The sequence below is a fragment of the Carcharhinus amblyrhynchos genome, chromosome 7 (assembly GCF_965287045.1).
Source record: "Carcharhinus amblyrhynchos chromosome 7, sCarAmb.v2.hapA, whole genome shotgun sequence".
Taxonomy (NCBI): Eukaryota; Metazoa; Chordata; class Chondrichthyes; order Carcharhiniformes; family Carcharhinidae; genus Carcharhinus; species Carcharhinus amblyrhynchos.
In genome coordinates this window covers 120,752,646-120,769,724 of record NC_137330.1, presented here as the reverse complement: position 1 = coordinate 120,769,724, position 17,079 = coordinate 120,752,646, and the positions used below count along the sequence as shown (strand labels likewise).

General features: G+C 44.8%; 1 protein-coding gene across 4 annotated transcripts in view; it reads left to right on the top strand.

The window, feature by feature from the left end:
• disp1 (dispatched homolog 1 (Drosophila)) overlaps positions 1-17,079 on the top strand; it is a 415,387-nt gene that overhangs the window by 150,266 nt on the left and 248,042 nt on the right. For 3 of the 4 annotated variants that reach the window (XM_080193046.1, XM_080193042.1, XM_080193044.1), the window contains one exon: positions 4,119-4,238. The exons of the other annotated variant lie outside the window; for it this stretch is intronic. The gene's annotated coding sequence lies outside the window, so the exon portion shown is untranslated. The remainder of the gene's footprint in view (positions 1-4,118; positions 4,239-17,079) is intronic. 4 annotated transcript variants of the gene reach the window in all.

Genomic DNA, 17,079 nt, shown 5'->3' with positions numbered 1-17,079 from the left:
GGATACAGGTCTTGTGTATATATAGGAAATGTGTTAATCAGCCTAATTGGTGGCTGCCTTCCAATGCATGTGCTGAAGTGTAGATTCAAAATAGCAGAATTTTTTTGACATCTCCTATTTGTTTGTTCTGACCAAATGGCCCACCTGACTTCCTTTTGTGTCCATCACTTGAAAAATCTACCATCCCAACTTTCTAGCCTTTGCCACACCCGCCCCCCCAATTTGGCTAAAATGTTTCTGCAGCTAATGATTTACTCAATTGTAATTTCACTCCACCTTTGATATCCTAGTCTCCAATAAAAATCATTCTCACCTCGGCCATTCTGCAGGTACAGCCCTCATCTTAATATAGAACAAGTCCAAGGGATGTAGATTTGAAAGGCTGTGGCAGAGAACTGGTTGAAATATTGACTGCCAAGTCTTACTGGTCTGTGTAAAATAGTATCGGGTCTTGGTCTCCTGTTTTAAGCTGTTCACTATTCCACTGTCATCCTGGAATACAAAGTAACGCTTGGCTTCTTTTCTCTGCTGTAAGCCATCTACATACAGCCTCTCCATCTTCACCTCCAATAACAAATGTGAGGAGCTTCCAAACTACTTTTGTAACGAAAATCTCAGAGTAAAAGATCCCAAAGTAAGAGTGGCAGATTTCGATCCCTAAAGGGCATTAGTAAACCAGATAAATTTCATGGTCGTCATTAGACTTTTAATTTCAGATTATTAGTGAAGTCAAATTTCAACATCATCTTTAGTGGAATTGGAACCCTGCACATCACCCTAGGTTCCACAATCAACTGAAGTATCATATTCTCCAGTTCTGGTTTTTTTGTGCATTCTCAATCATTGTTGTTCTAGCATGCCTTCAGCTGCTTGATCCCAGGCTCTTGTATTCCCTCCCCCTCCACCCCTGTTGCTCTTTGCCTCTATCTCTTTTCCTTCTTTAAAACACTCCTTAAAATCTTCTGCTTTGGCCAAGCTTTTTGTCCTGTGACCTAACATGTGGCTCAGTCATTCTTTGTTTTATGATGGTCCTGTGAAGTACTTTGGAAAATTTCATTACACTAAAGTACCTATATAAATGCAACTTGTTAAGTGATGCCTAGTTTTAACCAGCACATAAGAACATAAGAAATAGGAGCAGGAGTAGGCCATCTAGCCCCTCGAGCCTGCCCTGCCATTCAATAAGATCATGGCTGATCTGTTGTGTCTCAGTTCCACATTCCCGCCCTCTCCCCATTACCCTTAATCCCCTTGCCTATCAAAAACCTATCCACGTCTTAAATATATTTAGCGAGGCAGCCTCCACCACTTCAACGGGCAGAGAATTCCAGAGATTCACCACCCTTTGAGTGAAGAAGTTCCTCCTCAACTCCGTTCTAAACCGCCCCCCCTTTATCTTGAGGCTGTGCCCCCTAGTCCTACTGTCCTTTCTGAGCGGGAAGAGCCTCTCCACCTCTATCCTATCCATCCCATTCATCATCTTATACGTCTCAATGAGATCTCCCCTCATTCTTCTAAACTCTAGCGAGTACAAGCCTAGTTTATTCAGCCTCTCCTCATAGATCAACCCCCTCAACTCCGGTATCAGCCGAGTAAACCTCCTCTGCACTCCCTCCAAGGCCAAAATATCCTTGTGTAAGTGCGGCGCCCAAAACTGCACACAGTACTCCAGCTGCAGCCTCACCAGTGCCCTATACAGCTGCAGCAAGACCTCCCTACTTTTATATTCAATCCCCCTCACTATGAAGGCCAGCATCCCATTTGCCTTCCTGACCACCTGCTGCACCTGCAAGCTGGGTTTTTGCGACTCATGCACAAGGACCCCGAGGTCCCTCTGCACCGTCGCATGCTGCAGTTTTTCGCCATGTAAGTAATAGTCCTTCCTACCATTATTCCTACCAAAGTGGACAACTTCACATTTGCCCACATTAAATTCCATTTGCCAGTTCCTGGCCCATTCGCCCAGCCTATCTAGATCCTTCTGCAGACTCTCCACACCCTCTGCGCAATTTGCCGTTCCACCAATCTTGGTGTCATCAGCAAATTTTGACACCATACACTCGGTTCCCTCCTCCAGATCATCTATTTAAATGGTAAATAGCTGAGGCCCCAGCACCAACCCCTGGGGCACTCCACTAGTCACCAACCACCAATCCGAATAGCACCCATTGACCCCCACTCTCTGCCTCCTATTTGACAGCCAATCCCCTATCCTCGCTAACACCCTACCCCCAACTCCATGCCCCCTTACCTTCTGTAATAACCTCTTGTGAGGCACCTTATCAAGCGCCTTCTGAAAATCAAGAAACACTATATCCACTGTCTCTCCTCTATCCACAGCCCGAGACACATCCTCATAGAACTCCAATAAATTAGTCAGACACGACTTTCCCTTAACGAAACCGTGCTGCGTCTGCTCTATCAAACAATTCTCCTCAAGATGCCTCGCTATTTTCTCCATGATCACGGATTCTAACATTTTACCTACAACCGACGTTAAACTAACCGGCCTATAATTCCCTGCCTTTTGCCTGCCACCCTTCTTAAACAACGGTGTAACGTTAGCCGTTTTCCAATCTTCCGGCACTTCCCCGGAATCCAGCGACGTTTGGAAAATAATCACCAAGGCATCCACTATAACCTCCGCCATTTCTTTCAGAACCCTTGGATGCATTCCATCCGGTCCTGGGGACTTGTCCACAATCAGTCCCTCCAGTCTGTCGAGCACCGCCTCTCTAGTAACAATAATGTCATTCAGGCCCTCCAGTCCTACCATCTTTCCATCGCGAACACCCGGCAAACTATTCACGCCCTCCTCCGTGAAGACCGAAACAAAAAAGTTATTCAAGACCTCAGCCATTTCCCCATCTCCTACCACTAAGTCGCCCCTCTCATCCTCTAAGGGTCCAACGTTCACCCTAGCCAGCCTCTTCCTTTTTATATACTTATAAAAACTCTTGCTATCCTTTTTTATATTAAGTGCTAGCCCAGCTTCATAGTTTATCCTACCCTTCTTTATCAGCTTCTTTGTCATTCTTTGTTGACATTTGAACCTCTCCCAATCCTCTTCTCGCCCACTACTCTTAGCTACTCTAAACGCCTCCGCTTTTAATTTAACACTTTCCTTTACCACCTTCGTTATCCACGGCTGATTATCCCTCCTCCTACGATCCTTTTTAACCATCAGAATAAATTTCTGCTGAGCACCAAGAAAGATCTCCTTAAAGATCCTCCACTGCTCCTCAGCAGACCTACCTTCCAACGCGCTCCCCCAATCAACATTTGCCAATTCCTCTCTCATCCTACCGTACTCCCCTTTGTTCAAACAAAGGACACATGTCCGGGAACCCACTTTCTCCTCCTCCATTTGCATCAGAAACTCCACCATACAATGATCACTCTTCCCAAGAGGATCCTTCACCACAAGGTCCCTAATTCTACCCGCCTCATTACATAACACCAGATCCAAGATAGCTCGCTCCCTCGTCGGCTCCAACACACACTGTTCCAGGAAACTATCCCGGCAGCATTCCAAGAACTCTTCCTCAATCCCACCGTGTCCAACATGGGTCGACCAATCAATATGTAGATTGAAATACCCCATAATTATCGCCGTTCCATGCCTGCACGCCGCATTTATTTGCGCGTTAACAGCCCGCCCCACCTCCAGATCGTTATTTGGGGGCCTATAAACGACACCCACCAGCGTCTTCCTCCCTTTGCTGTTTCTAATCTCCACCCACAATGATTCCACTTCCTGCTCTTTGGCTCCTATATCATCCCTTACTACCACCCTGATGCTATCCTTAATCAGCAGAGCTACGCCCCCCTCTTTTTCCTCCTGCCTATCCTTCCTAAACACTTGATACCCCTGTACATTCAGCTCCCAGTCCCTATCACCAGTGGATGGATGTCTGGCAGGCTTTCCCTTGCATGTCTAGCAGTGTTTAAGCTAGCCTTTCTGTGGTTACCCCGACTGAGATTAGTTAATCAAATCTTTAACCTTCTTACTGTGTTTGGTTCACCTTCTTACTGGCTTTATCAATGGAGACATTGGGGGAAGTGAATATTCATTGAAACAATGCACTCACGTTCCTTTCTCTGTTCCCCTTTGACAGCTCAACAGTCAAGAATATACCATGTCAGCAATTTTAGCCACGAGTCAATTTTATTAAAGAATTTGCGTGGAGAATCAAGGAGCACCATCCAGTGCTGGAAAGAGTGAGACGACGGAAGAGGTAAAAAAAAAGATTTGACATCTACATGTTTGGTTGAAGTTGTTAATTTCAGTGCACATACTTGCCCAAGGTGGCCTAGTTTTCCAAGAGTGATATGTTAGCATTTCAGCTACTTTTGGTCCCACTCCTGCCCCAAACAATCATATTGATTTGTGAAGTGAGTCTATTATGTAAGACTGAATTGTATTCATAGCTCTGAAATCATTCTGTGAGTTTAAGTGCTGAATCAACAGTTTTATTTTCAGATTTTGAAAAGCATTTTGCTGTAGAATTTCACTTTGCTAATGTGGGGTGTCTCTGTTCCTTTCATTTATTCACGCAAAGTACTCAATTTAAAATAAATGATTTTTCATTAACAAAGATCCCAATTTAGATGGTGTGATTCTCTTTGTTGTTGGAACAGTTGTAGTCATCAAAAAAGAGGATTTTTATTTGAGATCTGATTTAATTTGTTATGCTGTGACGGCAGCTTTTCTGAATAAAGAAAATGCCTGTTGTGGGACGCTGGGAATGGATTACAGAGTCTGACCAGTTAAGCCGTGTGACAAATGAATACTGCTTTTGGTATGTCCTGTGCTGTTTTAATGTTGTACATCTGTTGGTTCGGTCATATTACAAGTTGGCAAGGAGTGCTTCATGTGAAATAATAGCCGCTTTTTAAGCTCTCTTGAAATTGTGAACCCGCGAGGGCTGCAGGGCTCAGTGAAGTAAACATGATTTTGTTTATGAGAAACTTGGATGTTTTGTAGGATTATGTTCAAATTCATATTTAAGGCTCTTTGTTCTGTGTTGTGGTCATTAAGGCCAGACTCCAGGAAGAACAGGAAGGTTAACCTGAAAATGGGATTTGAGAGTTCTCCCCAGTTCCAATTCCCCTCTCCTTTTGTGGAAGGGGTGAGTAAAGCTGATCAAATGATGCAAACCCATCTGGTTCATTCATAGAAACCCTATGGCACAGAAAGAGGCCATTTGGCCCATCGTGACTGCACCAACCACAATCCCACTCAGGCCCTACCTTCATATCCCTACATATTTTACCCAGTAATCCCTCAAACCTACGCATCGCAGGACACTAAGGGCAATTTAGCATGGCCAATCAACCTAACCCGCACATCTTTGGACTGTGGGAGGAAACTGAAGCACCCAGAGGAAACCCATGCAGACCCAAGGAGAACGTGCAAACTCCACACAGACAGTAACCCAAGCTGGGAATCGAATCCAGGTCCCTGGAGCTGTGAAGCAGCAGTGCTAATCACTGTGCCACCGTGCCGCTTCATTAGTATCATTCAGGGCCATCTGCTGTCCTTAACTGGACTGGCTTACATACAAGAATGTGGTTGACTCATAAATGGCCTCTGAGATGTTACTCTGAGCAAGTTACTCTGGGGGCAGTTAGGATGGGCAACAAATGCTGGCCCAGCCATGAAAGAATGAAAAAAAGATGAAGAAAGAACAGTGGGCCGCCCCTGGCGTCCGGGCCAATATATACCCCTTAATCAGCATATTGTCACATTGTGGGGATTTGCTGAGTGAATGTTGTTTCCTGGGGTTTTCTACATTACAGCAATGACTATACAACAGTTACTATGCAATACGTTTTGTTTATATCGGCTTCAAAAAGCATTCAAAGATTACTCTACTGGAAACTTGTTAAGAAGATGGAATTTTGAGGAAAGCAATTGGTTTGGATATGGAATTAGTTTGCTGATGGAAAATGGTTTTCAGACTTGGGAGTGGTTTGCAGTGGTGTTCTTCAAGGGTCAGTTTTGGGCCCTTTTTTTGCTTTTTGTAAACCACCCAGATTTAGGTGTAGGAGTAGCATTATAAGATTTGCAATTGAAAACTGACAATCAGTATGATAGATATTGATGAGGGTAGTTGTTGAATTCAGGATGACCTGAATAAGATGGTAAAATATGCAGGAGAATAGCTAAGGTGTGAAGTGACACACTTTGAGACGATTAGTATGGAAAACATAAGAACATAAGAAATAGGAGCAGGAGTAGGCCATCTGGCCCTTCGAGCCTGCCCCGCCATTCAATAAGATCATGGCTGATCTGTCGTGGCTCAGTTCCACATTCCCGCCCTCTCCCCATAACCCTTAATCCCCTCTCTTATCAAAAACCCATCAACCCGCGCCTTAAAAATATTGAGCGAGGTAGCCTCCACCACCTCAACGGGCAGAGAATTCCAGAGATTCACCACCCTTTGAGTGAAGAAATTCCTCCTCAACTCCGTTCTAAACCTACCCCCCTTTATCTTGAGGCTGTGCCCCCTAGTCCTACTGTCCTTTCTGAGTGGGAAGAGCCTCTCCACCTCTATCCTATCCATCCCATTCATCATCTTATATGTCTCAATGAGATCTCCCCTCATTCTTCTAAACTCTAACGAGTACAAGCCTAATTTATTCAGCCTCTCCTCATAGCTCAACCCCCTCAACTCCGGCATCAGCCTAGTAAACCTCCTCTGCACTCCCTCCAAGGCCAAAATATCCTTGCGTAAGTGTGGCGCCCAAAACTGCACACAGTACTCCAGCTGCGGTCTCACCAATGCCCTATACAGCCGCAGCAAGACCTCCCTACTTTTATATTCAATCCCCCTCGCTATGAAGGCCAGCATCCCATTTGCCTTCCTGACCACCTGCTGCACCTGCAAGCTGGGTTTTTGCGACTCATGCACAAGGACCCCGAGGTCCCTCTGCACCGTCGCCTGCTGCAGTTTTTCTCCACGTAAGTAATAATCCTTCCTACCATTATTCCTACCAAAGTGGACCACCTCGCACTTGCCAACATTAAATTCCATTTGCCAGTTCCTGGCCCATTCGCCCAGCCTATCTAGATCCTTCTGCAGACTCTCCACACCCTCCGCGCAATTTGCCGTTCCACCAATCTTGGTGTCATCGGCAAATTTCGACACCATACACTCGGTTCCCTCCTCCAGATCATCTATATAAATGGTAAATAGCTGAGGCCCCAGCACCGACCCCTGGGGCACTCCACTAGTCACCAACCGCCAATCCAAATAGCACCCATTAACCCCCACTGTCTGCCTCCTATTTGACAACCAGTCCTCTATCCACGCTAACACCCTACCCCCAACTCCATGTCCCCTGACCTTCTGCAATAACCTCTTGTGAGGTACCTTGTCAAACGCCTTCTGAAAATCAAGAAAGACCACATCCACCGGCTCTCCTCTATCCACCGCCCTAGACACATCCTCATAGAACTCCAGTAAATTTGTCAGACATGACTTCCCCTTAACGAAACCGTGCTGCGTCTGCTCTATCAAGCAATTCCCCTCAAGATGCCTCGCTATTTCCTCCTTGATGACGGATTCTAACATTTTACCTACAACAGACGTTCAACTAACCGGCCTATAATTCCCCACCATTTGCCTGGCACCCTTCTTAAACAACGGCGTAACATTAGCCGTTTTCCAATCTTCCGGCACTTCCCCAGAATCCAGTGACGTCTGGAAAATAACCACCAAGGTATCCACTATCACCTCCGCCGTTTCTTTCAGAACCCTCGGATGCATTCCATCCGGTCCTGGGGACTTGTCCACAATCAGCCCCTCCAGTCTGTCGAGCACCGCCTCTCTAGTAACAGTAATGTCATCGAGACCCTCCAGTCCTACCACCTTTCCATCTCTAACACCCGGCAAATTATTCACGTCCTCCTCCGTGAAGACCGAAACAAAAAAATTATTCAAGACCTCAGCCATTTCCCCATCCCCTACCACTAAGTCCCCCTTCTCATCCTCTAAGGGTCCAACGTTCACCCTAGCCAGCCTCTTCCTTTTTATATACTTATAAAAACTCTTGCTATCCTTTTTTATATCAAGCGCTAGCCCAGCTTCATTGTTTCTCCTACCCTTCTTTATCAATTTCTTTGTCAATCTTTGTTGACATTTAAACCTCTCCCAATCCTCTTCTCACCCACTACTCTTAGCTACTCTAAACGCCTCCGCTTTTAATTTAACACTTTCCTTCACCTCCTTCGTCATCCACGGCTTATTACCTCTCCTCCTACGGTCCTTTTTGACCATCGGAATAAATTTTTGCTGAGCACCAAGAAAGATCTCCTTAAAGATCCTCCACTGCTCCTCAGCAGACCTACCTTCCAACGCGCTCCCCCAGTCTACATTCGCCAATTCCTCTCTCATCCTACCGTACTCCCCTCTGTTCAAACAAAGGACGCGTGTCCGGGAACCCACTTTCTCCTCCTCCATCTGCACCAGAAACTCCACCATACAATGATCACTCTTCCCAAGAGGATCCTTCACCACAACGTCCCTGATTCTACCCGCCTCATTACATAACACCAGATCCAAGATAGCTTGCTCCCTCATCGGCTCCAACACACACTGTTCAAGGAAACTATCCCGGCAGCATTCCAAGAACTCCTCCTCGAGCCCACCGTGTCCAACATGGGTCGACCAATCAATATGCAGATTGAAATCCCCCATAATTACGGCCGTCCCATTCCTGCACGCCGCACTTATTTGCGCATTAACAGCCCGCCCCACCTCCAGATCATTATTCGGGGGCCTATAGACGACACCCACCAGCGTCTTCCTCCCTTTGCTGTTCCTAATCTCTACCCACAACAATTCCACTTGCTGCTCCTTGGCTCCAATATCATCCCTCGCTACCACCTTGATGCTATCCTTAATCAGCAGAGCTACGCCCCCCCCCCCCCTTTTTCCTCCCGCCTATCCTTCCTGAACACTTGATAGCCCTGTACATTCAACTCCCAGTCCCTGTCACCTTGCAGCCACGTCTCTGTAATGGCCACCAGATCATATCCATTTGTGCTGATCTGCGCCACCAGCTCATCCACTTTATTCCGAATGCTTCATGCATTCAGATAAAGAGCCTTCATCTCAGCCTTCACCTGGGCCCTATTTGCCGGAACACCACCAACCATACTCACGCCCCCTACTCCCTTTATTATTGGGACATCCTCGGCCTCTACCCTTACCTGTACCCTCTTAAGCCTCTTAATGTCACATACCCTCTTCTTCCTTCCCCCCCCCCCCCCCCCCCCCCCCCCCCCCCCCCCATTAGTTTAAAGCCCGGTCCACAGTCCTCTTTACACGATTCGCCAAGACTCTGGTCCCAGCACGGTTCAAACCCACCCCATCCCGCCCGAACAGGTCCCACCTACCCCAATACTGGTGCCAATGCCCCATAAATTCAAACCCATTCCTCCCACACCAATCCCTGAGCCACCCATTCACTTCCTTCATCCTATCAACCCTACGCCCGTCTGCACTCGGTTCAGGCAGTAGCCCAGAGATGACCACCTTGTCGGTTCTACTTTTTAATTCCATTCCCAGCTTCTCATACTCCCTCCCCAGATCCTCAGTTCGCATTTTGCCTACGTTGTCGGCACCCACATGAACCACAACGACCGGATTCTCACCCTCCCACTCCAGGTTCCTCTGCAGCCCAGATGCGACATCCCGGACCCGAGCACCAGGCAGACAACACACCCTTCTGTGGACTTTGTCATTGTGACAAAGGACAGTGTCAATACCCTTCACCCCACTATCCCCAACTACTACTACGTTCCTTTTCACCTTCTCTTTGCCTATGCCCTGCTGCATCACTGTACCGTGTGCAGTTTGCTCACCAACCTCACCTCCCTCGTCCAGACTGGAAGCAAGAACCTCAAACCTGTTATGCAGATTGAGAGGCTGAGGCCTCCTCCCCCCACCCCCCCCTTCCTCCTCTCCCCACCCCCCCCTTCCTCCCCCCCCCCCCCCCCCCCTCTCGGCAGCCCCCTCTTGTTCCTGACCGTTAGAGTTAGCAAGTCTAGGGGGGGTGGGTGTCACTTGCACCCCATTGACAATGGCACCCTCTCTCCCCCTGATGAGCCTCAGTGTCTGTAGCTCAGAGGCCAGCTCGTCTACCTTGAGTTGGAGCTCCTCCAGCAACCTGCAGTTACTGCAGACATAGTCACTGGGAGGACCCTGGGGTCCACCAGTTCCCACATCATGCAGAAACAACACATCACATGCCCCTCCATTATTCACTATAGTAATATTGAAAATTTCCACACGAACTTACCTGGCCCTTTTTCCCCCCAGCCCTTTTGATCTTAAGCCCTAACAGCTCACTCTGCTTCCCTCTCACTCTGCTGCCCGCTGTCTATACCAGGCCTCCTTTTAAATCTGGCGCTGATTTAAAGCTTGCTCCCCCTCAACTCCCTTCTAACCGCTCCCTCAGAATTCTTAAAGCGGTAAATACAAAAAGCCCACAAAAATGCTGTTAAATGATTTTAAACAGTTCTACAAGGTTAGTTCTTACTACAAAGAGCTTTAAACTTATTTAAACAGGTTTTTAACAGGTAGTTTCTTATCTGTCTCCCTGCTCCTTCACTCGTCTGCTCTAGCAAAGACAGTAAACTATTGAAGGGTCAGCACTGCTGCTGCAGGGACCTGGGTTTGATCTGTGTGGACTTTGCATATTTCCCCCGTGTCTGTGTGGGTTTCCTCCAGGTGTTCCAGCTTCCTCCCACAGTCCAAAGATGTGTAGGTTGGGTGAATTAGCCATGGTAAATGCATGGGGTTATGGGGATAAGGGAGAGAGGAGGGCCTGGTTGGGATGCTCTTTGGAAAGTTGATGCAGCTCGATGGACTGAATGGCCTCTTTCTGTACTGTGGGGATTCTATGGAGACAGTTTTGAAAAGTTAGATGGGCAGAGAAACTTTGCTGTCTGTATACACAAATCGTTAATGATGGGGCAAATAGATGCATAGTATACAAAAGGAAATAAATCACACTAGCAGTTTAGTTGCTGGTTAGGCCTCAACTGTAGGGCATCATCGTTCAGGAAAACTGTAAAGGCCATGGAGTATGGAGGTAGTTTACAGATATTACCAAGGATAAGAAACTTCAATTACAAGGAAAAGTTGGAAAATTAGGACTGTTCTCTTCAGAAAAGATAATTTAAGCGATCTCCTCTGGGAAGTAGATCAATATGGTGTGGAGATGCTGGCGTTGGACTGGGGTAAGCACAGTAAGAAGCCTCACAACCCCAGGGGAACACTTAAGCTGTCATAGGCATTTGGCCTCTGATCTTCGGGTAAGCGGTCTCCAAGGCGGTCTTCACAACAAACGACAATGCAGAGCCGCTGAGCAGAAACTGATAGCCAAATTCTGCACACATGAGGACGGTCTCAGCCAGGATCTTGGGTTCATGTCACACTATCTGTAACCCCCACGACTTGCCTGGGCTTGCAAAATCTCACTAACTGTCCTGTCTGGAGACAATTTACACCTCTTTAACCTGTGCTTAACCCTCTCTCTGCTTACATTGTCTATACCTGTAAAGACTTGATTACCTGTAAAGACTCGCATTCCAACCATTATCTTGTAAATTGAGTCTGTGTCTATGTATATCCTGTTTGTGAATGCAACTCTTCATTCACCTGAAGAAGGAGCAACAATCCGAAAGCTTGTGCTACCAAATAGATAAATAACCAGAGGTTATAGATTTAATATAATGGGAAAAAGGTCTGAAGGGCAAATGAGAATTTTTTTTACAGGTATCTGCATATTCTATCTGAAAAATTTGGAAGATGATAGCATTGATAATCTCCTGATCCCCATCAGGGAATATGTACAGAGACATGAGGTTGAGGAACTTACAGATCTACCAACAGAAAGCTGAGAGTAGCGTGGAGCAAACTCTCTTACAAAGAGCTATCACAGGCAAGGTGGGCCAAATGGCCTCCTTCTGTATGGCAAGTTCCTGTAATTCAGAGATTAACTGAAATAAACTGATGTGTTGATAGAATTTAGACAGGCAAGACCTGAATATTACATTCTTAGATTTCTAGATATTGTGTTCCAATAGTCTGGTGGGACTTGAACCTTGAGTCAGAGGCAAGGGACATCTCAAACTCCAAATGTTGTTAGGTGCTTCTTTAAGTTAACCTGTGATGGGGTTCTGTAAATATCCATCATCCACAGCCTCTGCTTTAGGATTCCTAACATTATCAGAATTGCTAGATTTGAATTATATCCTTGTATCTCTCCTCCAGGCATCCATTATCCTACCTCTCTATATGTATTAATTCTGTGGTTTGATATACAGGACAATTGCTTACTGTACTATAACAACTAGTCAGCTTTTCAGGAGTAGCCAGAGCGCTTTATTAAATCAGAATATATGTGTACTATTGTAGCAATGTCATCATATAATATAATTTAATACAGCAGAAAAGATTGAAATACTTTACAGCAGATTGGAGAGTTAATATAGCATTTGCTAGCATTAAATCTATTTCCCTTCTCCTATATTTTGAACATGATCATGTTGCTAATTTAACTCGTGCTTTTTGGTGCTTTAGATGCTTCCTGATTTGTCTGCCCTGGCCCTGGCCCTCCGTCGAAGGAATAATTGGCTCTGCTTAAGTACTTTCTCACTAAATTTCTAATCTTGTTTTACCTAGTCATCAACCAACAGAAGCAAAGACTATTGTGTAAAGTCCAGGGGATAGTTAGAAGGCAACCGAGTAGCATACCCTGTACGTCAGCCGTAAATCAAGACTGCTTGAAAAATGAAAGAAAGGCTTACTTTATACACCATCAGAAACATTTCAAAGCACACGAAATGCAGAGCTGATTGCATAGATAAAATCCACAATTATTCCCACAAGCCGCAATGAGATGAAAGACCAGTTAATCTATTTTTGCTCTTCTGTTTTAAAAGAGAGAGGAATGTTGGCCAGGTGACCAAGAGAATCCCCTTCTGGGCTTTGAAATATTGCCAAGGGATATTTATTGTCCAAATAAGTGTGCAGACTGCAGACCTCTGTTTAAGATCTCATTTGAAGGATTCACAATCATGGTCTTGGGCTGATGTACAGAATATGCTCCTCTTTTGCCTTTTAACTATGCTCTGGATTTTACACCACAGTTTTTGCTTCTTGTGGATGATAACATGACATTCTCCTGGCGCCCCCCCAACTCTCTGGAGAAAATAATTGGCTCTGCTTAAGTGCTTTCCCACTAAATTTCTAATCTTGTTTTACCCACTCACTGTAGCCACTCAGGCTAATTTTATTAATCAATTAACCCAAGTGTCTAGTGTTGCAATTTTAGTAAGAACGAAAGGTTTAGCAGGTATTCTGTTTTCTATCTTGTCTTATAGTGTCAAGAAAGAAAAGAGATAAATATTTGCATACTATAGACACTGTTGTAATAGCAAGTAGTTTGCATACAGCAAGCACCTATTAGCAGTAATGTAATAATGGCTAGATAATCTCACTAGAAAATCAGTGATTTTTAAATTTTTTTCTTTCATGGGGTGTGGGTGTCACTGGCAAGGTCAGCATTGATTTTGCATCATCCTTTCAATGAGTGGCTTGCTCAGCCATTTCAGAGGGAAGTTAAGAATCAACTACGTTGCTGCGGGTGTGGAGTCACATGTAGACCTGAGAAAATAAGAACATTCAGTGATAAATTCATGGTCACCATTACTGAGGCTAGTTTTCAATACTAGCTGCTGTGGTGGGATTTGAACCCAGAGAATTAGTCTGGGCCTCTGGGTTACTAGTAGACTTGATGTTACTACTATGTCACCAGCTCCCTGTGTTGATTAAGGGTTAGTAAAGGCCAGGTCGTGGAGTTACTCCCCTGCTCTTCTTCGATATAGTGATATGAGATCTTTTACAAACACCTGAGCGAGCAAATGGGGTTTTGGTTGAACATCTTATCTGAATGAGGGCACCTCCAGCAGTACATCATTCCCATAATACTGCATTGGAGAGTTAGCCTTGAATTTTGTGCTCAACTCACTCTGCATATGAGTGAGAGTCATATGCACCCTCACTCTTTCTGTGGAACCAGTCGGCTGGCCAGACCAATGAAAGCCTTGAGCTAGCTCCCATGACTTCAGTTCCAACAGGTTTACTGGGAGTATGCACACTCTTGGCTGAAAAAATGGGGGAAGCTGGTTCCGTTGATTGTTTTTCATATCAGGCCATATGTACAAGTACAGAAACTTGGACATAGCTTTGAGAGTTCAGCTATTTCATTCAGCCACTTCATCTCAAGTATCATGTTAATGAGAATATTTCAGACTGGGATGGTTGCTGGAACACCTTACTGTTGTAGACAGTGAAATATGTACTCCATTTCAACTTTCTCAGCAAGCTAGCCTAAAAGGCAGTATGTCCTAAAAATGCTGGTAATTTTGAATGTTTATGGACAGCATGGGGATATGGAACTAAACATGACTATTCTTTCAAAGAGCCAACACCAGAATGAAATGGCCGCCTTCCTTCTATGTTGCAAGTTCTTCTAATTCTACGATTAACTAAAATAAACTTTTGTGTTGCTAGAATTCAAACACGTAAGGTCTTGGTATTGCAGTGGAGTCTCACCATTCTATCCTCTCTCTCTCCTATCCTGTGGAGATTCTGACCATCCTTTTGATTCTTTACTTGTTTTTGGTTGCAGGATGTGATGTAACCAGAGCACCATGTGCTGTCCGCTTTGGTCTAAACTTCTTTTGCCTAGTTTTGAAATGTGGACAGTTACTCAAAATAATGAGTTTGTATTTGTATAGCACCTTTTATCATTTGAGAGAATGCCAAATGGCCAGGGTTACACTTTTTGAGAAATTGTCGCTGTTATAATGTAGGGAGACCCAGCAACTAATTTGCATGTAGTAAAGCCCAGGTTGCAAATGCATTTGTGTTTCTCATACTGCAAATGAGTAGAATGTGCATAGAGCAGCAATGAGTAAACTCTCTTTCTTTCACATCAAGATCTCACAAACAGCAATTAGAAAATGATCAGATCATTAGTTTTGCTGATGGATAAATAATGCCCAGGATGAAATTCCCATGTTCTTCTTTGCGATTAGTAACAATGGATATTTATACTCCCTCTGAGAGAGCAAATAGAACTTTAGCTCACAATCCGTTCAAATCAGCATCTTTGACAGTCCAGCATTTCCTCACGACTGCACTAGGAGGTCTGCCTAAACTCTGTTTCATGGTTTCTATGATCAGTAGTTTACCATTATAGTTGGTAGTGACTCCAGTTAACTATTTTACACCATTTAACACCATGTCATGAGATTCTCATCTAAAGTTCTACAGGAGCACAGTGAGTTACAACTTATTTTGTCCAGGCTAATTATTCTACAAAATGATGTCTTAGACACATGCTTTACCCCGTCAACTAGTTAACACATGACACTGCCTAATCTCTCTTACTTAAATTTCCAGAAGGCATTTGACAAGGTGCCAAAAACTGCTACATAAGATAAAGGTGCACATTGTTATGGATAATGCATGGATAAAGGATTGGTTAACTAACAGAAAGCAAAGAGTAGGGGTAAATGTGTGTTTTTCTGATTGGTGATCAATGACTAGTGGTGTGCCTCAGGGATCAGTGTTGGGACCGCAGTTGTTTTACGTAGATGATTTGGAGTTGGGGACCAAGTGCAGATGACACTGAGATGGGTGGAAGAGCAAAGTGTGCAGAGGACACAAAGTCTGAAAAGGGATATAGATGGTCCAAGTGAATGGGCGAGGGTCCGGCAAATGGAGTAAAATGTTGGTAAATGTGAGGTCATCCATTTTGGTAGGAATAATAGCAAAATGGGCTATTACTTAAATGGTAAAAACTTGCAGCATGCTGCTGTGCAGAGGGACCTTGTGCAGGAATCTCAAGGAATTGGTTTGCAGGTGCAGCAGGTAACTAAGAAGGCAAATGGAATTTTGTCCTTCATTGCTAGAGGGATGTAGTTTAAAAACAGTGAGATTATGTTGTAGCTGTATAAGGTGCTGGTGAGGCCACATCTGGAATACTGTGTACAGTTTTGATCTCCTTACTTGAGAAAGGATATACTGGCATTGGAGGGGAGGCAGAGGAGATTCACTAGGTTGATTCTGGATTTGAGAGGTTTGGATCATGAGTAGACTGGGGCTATACTCATTGGAATCCAGAAGAATGAGGCGAGATCTTATAGAAACATGTAAGATTATGAAGGGAATAGATAAGATCGAAGCAGGGAAGTTGTTTCCACTGGTGGGTGAAACTAGAACTAGGGGCATGGCCTCAAAATAAGGGGAAGCAGATTTAGATTGAGTTGAGGAGGAACTTCTTCGCTCAAAGCGTTGTGAATCTGTGGAATTCCCTACCCAGTGAAGCAGTTGAGGCTACCTCATTGAATATTTTTAAGGCAAGGATAGATAAACTTTTGAACAGTAAAGGAATTAATGATCATGGTGAGCGAGTGGGTAAATGAAGCTGAGTCCACAAAAAGATCAGCCATGATCTTATTGAATGGCGGAGCAGGCTTGAGGGACCAGGTGGCCTAGTTCTGGTGTTTTTATATTATTATTAAATCTTTCTTACTAAATTAGTTATTTTCTGCTATTAACCATAAAACCTACATCACCAGAACTTTTTTATTTATGGGATGTGGGCACTGCTGGCTAGGCCAGCATTTATTGCCCATACATAGTTGCCCTTGAAAAGGTGGTGGTGAACTGCCTTCTTGAACCGTTTCAGCCTCTGAGATGTAGATGTTTCTACAGTACTATTGACCCAGTGACAGTGAAGGAACAGAAGGTCAGGATGGTGAGTGACTTGGAGGGAAACCTCCAGATAGTGGTAATTCTTGGTATCTGCTGCTCTTGTCCTTCGAGATGGTAATGGTCGTGGGTTTGGAAGGTGCTGCCTTATGAACCTTGGTGAGTTCTTGCACCTTGTAGATCGTATACATGGCTGCAACTGTTGTCAAGGGCTAGCAATCAAGCGGGCTGCTGGATGGTGTTGAATTGCTTGAGTGTTGTTAGATCTGCACTCATA